A 9,294-nucleotide genomic window follows, 5' to 3' on the forward strand; every position below is an offset into this window, starting at 1 on the left:
TCTGAGGTTGCGATACGTGCTTTATAAATGTAAAATCTTTCTTTTGACCGATAGCTGAATGCACATGAATATTACTCAGGTAAATGAGTAAGTTATGGAATTGGGCTGTTTCAGCACCTTCAAAGCACAGTGGACCGATCAGGGTAACCAAAATACAATGGCTAGCTCACAAGTATGGGTATCTTGTGGTGTGGCAATAGCATCCCTACCTCTGGGCCAGAAGCCCCAGGTTTAAGACTCACTTCAGGACTTGAAGGTACTTCCGTAATGTGGCCAAACAGGGCCTGTAAATCCTTCCAACATACCTGATGGGAAGAGGGAGAGTTTCTCAGTTGGACGTAAGCAATGGCAAACAATTGCTGAATTTTGCCAAACATAAACATGGACCAATTCACTCGAAGTCCATGGTCGACAACATCCTCATAGGACATGGTACTAAGGAGAGGAATGCACAAGCAAACCAAAGCAAATAGCATGACACTTCACACTATGTGAGATTGGCTATGTAAACTGCAGCATTTATCAGTTTTCAGGGATTGATTAATAAGAACATCTGAGACACTTTGTAAAACCAACCTCTTCGACCATACATTTAGTCATCAGTGCTGATATCACTTTACGTGGCTTGATGTCAAACTCTGCTTGATAAGTGCCTGAGATGCATCAAGCTATTATGGCACAGAAGGAGGCCATTCAGCCCAATGAATGCATGCCGGCTCTCTGTGGAGCCATCCACTCAGTCCAATTTCCCCGCTTGACCCCAGCAGCCTGGCAAGTTTGCTTCTCTCAAGTGCCTATCCAAAATTAACTTTTGGAATATTTTACTATGTTAAAGGCAGATAGTTGTTCATTGTATGGTTCGATTTGATTTTGTAATGAAAGCAAATGACCAACAAAATCATATGACAATTTTTCTTATCATTCTTTCATGGGATGTGGATGGTAAGGCCAGCATTTGTTGCCCATCCCTAAAAGCCCTTGAACTAAGTGGCTTGCTAGGCCATATCAGATAGCAGTTAAGAGTCAACCACATTCTGTCGGCCTGGAGTACTGAGGTACCCTCAATAATGACGCTTCGAGATTAAACTGTAAAGAAGGCTTTATTAGACTAATAACGATGCTAGAGCTAGAGACGAGAGCTGACTGTTACACAGACCATGAGCCAGCCCTTTATGTATGGCTCCCAGATGGGCGGAGCCAGAGGCGGAGTCCCCAGGGTTCCAAGCCCGGTCTTAAAGGGGACATCACCTTCCATGATGATAAGGCAGTAACCGTTCATCACATTCATCCCCTTTTTAAAAAAGAGTCCGGCGGGGGTGAAGTGCCATCATAGGTCCATCCGTCTCGGTGGCCGTATCATCCTCCTCGACCTCCTCAATTCGGGCGGTGGTGCGGCGGGCACGGACGTCCCGGTTGAGGGCACATCCGGGAGCACAGCAGTCGGAGCTTCGGTCCGGGTCGGGGCAGGGGAACTAGGCAGGGCCGGGGGTAGCGGTGCCGGCGTCGGCGGGGTGTGTAAAGGGGGGGGCGCAAGGGGGGGGCGCACTGTAGGGGCTCACCAACAGGTGGTAGGGCCGGAAGGGGGTGTGTTGTAGGGGGCCACGGGTCCTGCAAGGGAGCGGCGCGGGAAGGGGCGTCTGTGGTGGAGGATCCAGCGGGTGCCAGATCCCGGAGGGAAACCGTATCTTGCCTGTCGTCGGAGTACTCCACGTAGGTGTAACTGGGGTTGGCGTGGAGCAGTCGGACCTTTTCAACTAGGGGCTCCGTTTTATGGCTCCTCGCGTGCCTCCGGAGAAGAACAGGTCCCGGAGCCATCAGCCAAGGTGGAAACAAGACCCCGGAGGTAGACTTCCTGGGGAAGAGAAACAATCGGTTGTGAGGGGTCTCATTCGTGGCCGTGCAGAGGAGTGACCTAATGGAGTGTAGGGCATCGGATAGGACCTGCCAGCGGGTGGTTGGGAGATTTCTCGACCGCAGGGCCAGAAGGACAGCCTTCCACACAGTCGCGTTCTCCCTCTCCACCTGCCCGTTTCCCCGCGGGTTATAACTGGTCGTTCTGCTCGAGGCGATGCCTTTGCTGAGCAGATACTGACGCAGTTCATCGCTCATGAACGATGTACCCCGGTCGCTGTGGATATAAGCGGGGAAACCAAACAGGGTGAAGATGCTGTGCAGTGCCTTAATCACCGTGGCTGAGGTCATGTCGGGGCAGGGAATGGCGAATGGGAAACGGGAGAACTCATCGATCACGGTGAGGAAATAGGCATAACGGTTGGTGGACGGGAGGGACCCCTTGAAGTCCACGCTCAGTCGCTCAAAGGGGCCCGAGGCCTTCACGAGCCGAACTTTGTCTGGCTGATAGAAGTGCGGTTTGCACTCCGCACAGACTTGGCAGGCCCTGACCATGGCCTTGACCTCCTTGGTTGAGTAAGGTAGGTTGCGGGACTTGATGAAATGGACGAGCCGAGTAACCCCCGGGTGGCAGAGGTCATTGTGGATGGCTTGCAGGCGGTTTTCCTGCGCGTTAGCGCATGTGCCGCGGGACAGGGCATCTGGGGGCTCGTTGAGCTCCCCTGGACGGTACTTGATATCGTACGAGTAGGTGGAGAGTTCGAGCCTCCACCTCAAAATTTTATTGTTTTTTATTTTGCCCCGTTGCGTGTTACCGCACATATAGGCGACCGACCATTGGTCGGTGACGAGGGTAAACCTCCTACCGGCGAGGTAGTGTCTTCAGCGCCGTACAGCCTCCACAATGGCTTGTGCCTCCTTTTCGACTACAGAGTGTTGAACCTCGGAGGCGGTGAGGGTTCGGGAGAAGAACGCTACTGGTCTGCCTGCCTGATTGAGGGTAGCAGCCAGGGCGATGTCTGGTGCATCGCTCTCTACCTGGAAAGGGATGGTTTCGTCCACCGCGTGCATGGCGGCCTTGATGATGTCGGCCTTGATGCGGTTGAAGACCAATTGAGCCTCAGCCGAGAGGGGAAACGTGGTGGTCCTTAGGAGTGGGCGGGCTTTGTCCGCATACTTGGGGACCCACTGGGCGTAATAGGAGAAAAGCCCCAAGCACCGTTTGAGGGCCTTGAGGCTGCGGGGGAGAGGGTGTTCCTTAAGGGGGCACATGCGGTCGGAATCGGGACCTAGGACCCCGTCTTCCACGACATAGCCGAGGATGGCCAGCTGGGTGGTGTGGAAAACGCACTTGCCCTCGTTATAGGTCAGGTTAAGGGCTCGGGTGGTCTGGAGGAACTTTTTGAGGTTAGCGTCATGGTCCTGCTGATCATGGCCACAGATGGTGACACTGTCCAAGTACGGGTATGTAGCCCGCAAACCGTACTGGTCCACCATTTGGTCCATCGCCCTTTGAAAAACGGAGACCCCATTTGTGACACCAAAGGGGACCCTGAGGAAGAGGAAGAGCCGGCCGGCTGCTTCGAAGGCAGTATAGGGGCGGTCTTTTGGTCGGATGGGCAGCTGGTGGTAGGCGGATTTGAGGTCGATCGTGGAAAAGACTCGGTATTGGGCGATCCGATTTACCATTTTCGCGATGCGAGGAAGGGGGTACGCATCAAGCGGCGTGAATCGGTTTATGGTCTGGCTATAATCCACGACCATCCGTTTCTTCTCCCTGGACCTGACTACCACCACTTGCGCTCTCCAAGGGCTGTTGCTAGCCTCGATGACCCCGTCTCCCAGTAAACGCTGGACCTCCGACTTGATAAAAGCCATATCTTGGGCACTGTAGCGCCGGCTCCTGGTGGCGACAGGCTTACAGTCAGGAGTGAGGTTCGCGAATAGCGAGGGGGGTGCGACTTTCAGTGTCGCAAGGCAGCACACCGTGAGGGGGGGCAAGGGTCTGCCGAACTTCAGTGTCAGGCTTCGTTGGCTGCACTGGAATTCCAGTCCGAGCAGCAAGGGGGCACAGAGGTGAGGGAGGATATAAAATTTGAAACGGGTGTACTTGGCGTCCTGGATCGAGAGATCCACAATACAGTCCCCCGTGATTTGTACCGAGTGGGACCCAGATGCGAGGGCTATGGTTTAGGATGTGGGATGGGTGGGTAGGGAGCAGCGCCTTACCGTTTCAGGGTGGATAAAGCTCTCCGTGCTTCCGGAGTCGACGAGGCATGCAGTGTCATGCCCGTTGACCTGGACCTGCATCATGGAGTTCTGCAGGTGTTTTGGCCGAGTTTGATCGAGGGTGATCGCACCCAGTCGCGGGTAGTCGGAGTCCTCAGCCGAGTCGGACTCGTAAAATGGCCGCCGCCGCCGGCTGCGCGTGTCGGGTCGAGAAGATGGCCGCCGACAAGATGGCCGTTCCCATGATTCGCACGAGGCTGAAGAGGGCGTGTCGGGGCGCAGCAGCATTGCGAGGTCTGCGGGCCCGAGAGCCTGATTTTCGGGCCGGCTGATCTTTGTTATTCTGGCCCCTGGGTCTGGCCAGGCAGACCCTCGCAAAGTGCCCTTTCTTCCCACAGTCCCTGCAGATCACGGAGCGGGCTGGGCAGCGTGGCCGTGGGTGCTGGCCCTGCCCGCAGAAGTAGCATGGTGTGCCCCCATGGTGAGCGGGTCGCCGCGTGGCGCAGGCCTGTAATACGGTTGAGTCTGAGGAAGTCTGGGGGGGCCTGGCAGAGTCCGCGGGGTACGTACCCAAGTTATGTCGGGCCACCGCCAGCGAGGAGGCGAGCGTTAGCGTCTCCTGGAGGTCGTCTGTCCCGTTTTTGAGCAGCCGCTGCCGGCTGTAGGTTGAGCGGATGCCGGACACGAAAGCGTCCCTGGTGTGCAGGTTCATATGGACTTCCCCTGTCACATCTTGATGGTCACAGTCCCTGGCAAGCGCGGTGAGTTTTTCAACAAACTCGTCGAGCGATTCCCCCGAGTGCTGCCGGCAGGTTGAGAGCAGATGCCGGGCGTGCACCTCATTGATGGGTTTGACAAACCGCTTGCGCAGCAATTCGATCGCCTCATCATAAGTCGTCGCCTTTTCGAGCGTGGCGGAGATTCTGTGACTCACCCGGGCGTGGAGTAGACACAGCTTGCGTGGCCCCAGGATGCGGAGTCCAGGTAGGCCTCGAAGCACCGCAGCCAGTATTTAAAAATTTCCTTTGCCTCCGGCGTTCGTGCTTCCAGATTGAGCTTCTCTGGTTTTAGGCCTGCGTCCATCCTGAATCTAGTTTAGTCGAATAAATTGAGGTACCCTCAATAATGACGCTTCGAGATTAAACTGTAAAGAAGGCTTTATTAGACTAATAACTATGCTAGAGCTAGAGACGAGAGCTGACTGTTACACAGACCATGAGGCAGCCCTTTATGTATGGCTCCCAGATGGGCGGAGCCAGAGGCGGAGTCCCCAGGGTTCCAAGCCCGGTCTTAAAGGGGACATCACCTTACATGATGATAAGGCAGTAGCCGTTCATCACAAGTACATATCTGTGTAGGCCAGAAAGGGTAAGGGCGGCAGATTTCCTTCCCAAAAGGACATTAGTGAACCTGATGGACTTTTATAAAAAATCAATGATAGTTTAATGGTCACCATTACCGAGACTGGATTAATTAATTAATTGAATTTACATTCCACCAGCTGTTTCTGTGTGGCTGGAGCATTAGCCTGGACATCCGGATTACTAGTTCATTGACATTATCAGTACTCAGTCACCTCCTTTTTCTCGGGCTTCATAATGAACTTTAAGGGACGGTTTAAGGAGGACTAAAGACACGGGGCGAGGGGAGGTGCAGATTGAAGCCCCATGGGGGGAACTTGAGAATAAAGAAAGTTAGGTCTTAAGCTGGAAGGGCAGCAAGGTTGCACAAGTGGATAGCACTGTGGCTTCACAGCGCCAGGGTCCCAGGTTCGATTCCCCGCTGGATCATTGTCTGTGCGGGGTTTGCATGTTCCCCCCGTGTCTGCGTGCGTTTCCTCTGGGTACTCCGGTTTCCTCCCACAGTCCAAAGACATGCAGGTTAGGTGGATTGGCTATGGTAAATTGCCCTTAGTGACCAAAAAGGTTAGGAGGGTTTATTGGGTTACGAGGATAGGGAGGAAGTGAGGTCTTAAGAGGGTCGGTGCAGACTTGATGGGCCGAATGGCCTCCTTCTGCACTGTATGTTCTATGTGTCTATATGATTGGAGGGGGAAGGGAGGAGGGGAAGTCTCCATCAGAACTCTCTTCTGATTGGGGACGCCCTTCCCATAAGATCCAAAGATCCAGACGTCACTCCCTCCCTGGTCTATTCCCCAAGACCATCTCCCTCTATGGTGCAGGAATGCTTACACTTCAACTGTATTTCAGTGTAGCAAATGGGCATGTTTTGACGCTCACCTCATTAGGATCAAGAAATCCAAAAGCCCTCGACCTACATTTTCTCTTGAAGCCACTTATACTATTAGCTGCTTTTTCCTGGTAACTGCAAACCAGGGTGAGGTCATACATGGAAATATATCCTGAAAGGTAAATTTGTTAGTTGAAGAAGGAAAGAAATCCTTGTGTTGTTCCACTGAAAGGAAATTTAAAAAGCATTAAGAAAGGAAGCCGGGGTGAATTTAAAGTGAAAAGCAGAGATCATAAATTATGAGGCCACATCGATAATACTTTGGACAATTGTGAACTGCTCCCCATAGGAGGCACACAACAATCCTGGTGAAAGTGCAGCACAGATTTATCAGGATATCGAGGATGAATTCCATGGAAAAATCAGACATCTAGGATTGTATTCTGTCAATCAAAGCAGGTGGGAGGGATTTAATCAAGATGTTCGAAATGATGAGATAACGTTGCGAGTAGGGAAGCTGAGATTGGTCTCCTGAGAGCAGAGAAGGTTAAGGGGAGACTCAGTCAAAGTGTTCAGTATAATGAAGGATTCAACAGTGTAAATAAGGTGAAATTGTTTTCCCTACTGGCTGGATGAGTAACCACAGCATTTAAGATGATTGACAAAAGAAACAGAGGAGAAATGAGGAGACCATTTTTATGCGGAGAGCTGCTATGATCTGGAATATCCCAGCCTGAAAGACTCAGTAGGAACTTAATATAATAATCTTTATTTTCACAAGTGGGCTTACATTAATACTGCAATGAAGTTACTGCGAAAAGCCGCTAGTAGCCACATTCCAGCACCTGTTTGAGTACATGGAGGGAGATTTCAGAATGCCCAAGTTACCTAACAGCACGTGTTTCGGGACTTGTGGGAGGAAACCGGAGCACCCAGAGGAAACCCAGGCAGACTCAGGGAGAACGTGCAGACTCTGCACAGGAATTGAACCTGGGACCCTGGCGCAGTGAAGTAACAGTGCTAACCACTGTGCTACCATGTATAAGGGAATTGGTTGGAAACATGAAAAGGAAGCATTTGCTGGGCTATGGGGAAAGGGCGGTGGGATCAATTGGGTAATACTTTCAATGGGGCAACACCGGCATGATGGGCCGAATGGTCTCCTTTCATTGCTAAATGATCCTATGAGAGACGAGCCAAAGATAGATGTCAAGAACTCCCTTGTGTTTTTTCTCGATGGGCTGCCCTTGCTTTGTTGGAAGGTAGATAGCTGCCCGCTTGACATGGCTTGTTTCGAGTTTTCTGCCAAAGTTACTGTGTCCAATCTGGAGCAGTCCTGAAGAAATTCCAGGTCCAGATGGTTCCCATCGGAAGACACATCAAAGCCGTCAGGCCATGACCTAAAGATAATCTCTGAATAAATGAAAAGGAGGTGATATGATAAATTTCTTCACACTCATTGTTAACATGAGAAATGCTTTGTGAAACATGAAATCCATTACACTCTTCAGAAGCCTGCCGCTTACCGTAATTGTTTAAAGAGCAGCAATATAAAAGGATCTGGGAGACAGCAGGAAATGTGGAGCTTCATCAAATCAACTCTGACGGGCTGAGATTCAGTGCAGACCAGGCGGTCCCCTCCTGAGCGAAAGTTACAACGTTTCTATGTACATTGCTCCAGATGTTACTCAGACTGTTTGTGCGAAACAGTCCAATTTTTTTCGTGTCTACTATTTCTTGATCGTTCAACTAACCTCTGTTTTTGAGATTTCTGTCAATGCAAACTATTTAAACAGGTCAAATACGATCAGTTAGTGAAATCTAGAAACAGAAGGATTCACAGCAACATTATGTGTCTTTTGGCTGATTCTGCAGAGAAATAATGACATCCCATAATATATCCATTGAATCCCGAAGGTGCAGCTGGATGCCATTTGGCCCATTAAGACTGTACCGACTCTCTGATAGAGCACCCTATCTAGACCCAATCACCCACCCTTGGACACTAAGGGACAATTTTACATGGCCAATCCACCTAACCCTGCCTGTTTTACTGCAGTTTGCACATTGCTGTTTTGGCTGTAAACCAATGCAGCTGGTAGCCCTTCCATGGCTGAATCGTATAGTTGTTGGTTCAAACCCCTGCCCCAGCAATTTGGCTCGATACTCCTGGTGACAGAGGGAGTGCTGCATCTCCTGGGCTAGGTGTTGTCTAAGATGTTAAACTGAGGCCCTATCTGCCCTCTCAGATAAGGGCAAACATTCCTATGGCACATTGAGGAAGGCCGGGGCATTTTCTCTCTCCATCTCTCAACCAACATCAGTAAGCCAGATCATCTGACCATTGCTGTTTGTAGGTTGTTGGAGTAAATACACTTCAGAAAATACTTTGTTAGCTGTGAAGTTCTTTGGGGCATCTTGAAATACTGAAAGGAGGTATATAAATGCAAGTTCTTTTCTCCTAACCAATTTTCAGCATTGTGTTTGACTGATCGTTGAGACACTTTTAAGGTGTTGAAAGAGCGGAGGAAATGGGAATCTCTGAGACAATAGTACACCTCAGAGATCGATCCTAGCTATGAGGGAACATTGGAAGAAACTTGGGGAGGAAGGGGAGAATTCTCATGTCCTTCACCAGGTGGGAACAGATGGCCCACCTGATTATCATTTAATGGATTCCATTCAGCCAAAGGTCGGATGGGCTCCATAATGGGCATGTAATTCATTCCAACAGATCGCCATCACCAGTGCAGATGATGGACCTTTTCAGTGGAGGGAGATGTGTCAGAGTGAAACAGTGGTGTAATGGTGATGTCACTGGACAAGTAAAACCAGAGTACAACTAAACTCTGGGGGCATGGGTTCAAACTGAAGTAGACCATGTCCAAATGTAGTAAGACTTGGACAATATCCAGGCTCGGGCTGACGAGTGGCAAGTTACATTCACGCCACACAAGTGCCAGGCAATGACTATCTCCAACAAGAGAGAATCTAACCATCACCCCTTGGCATTCAATGGTATTA

The sequence above is a fragment of the Scyliorhinus torazame genome, chromosome 19 (genome assembly GCF_047496885.1).
Source record: "Scyliorhinus torazame isolate Kashiwa2021f chromosome 19, sScyTor2.1, whole genome shotgun sequence".
NCBI lineage: Eukaryota > Metazoa > Chordata > Chondrichthyes > Carcharhiniformes > Scyliorhinidae > Scyliorhinus > Scyliorhinus torazame.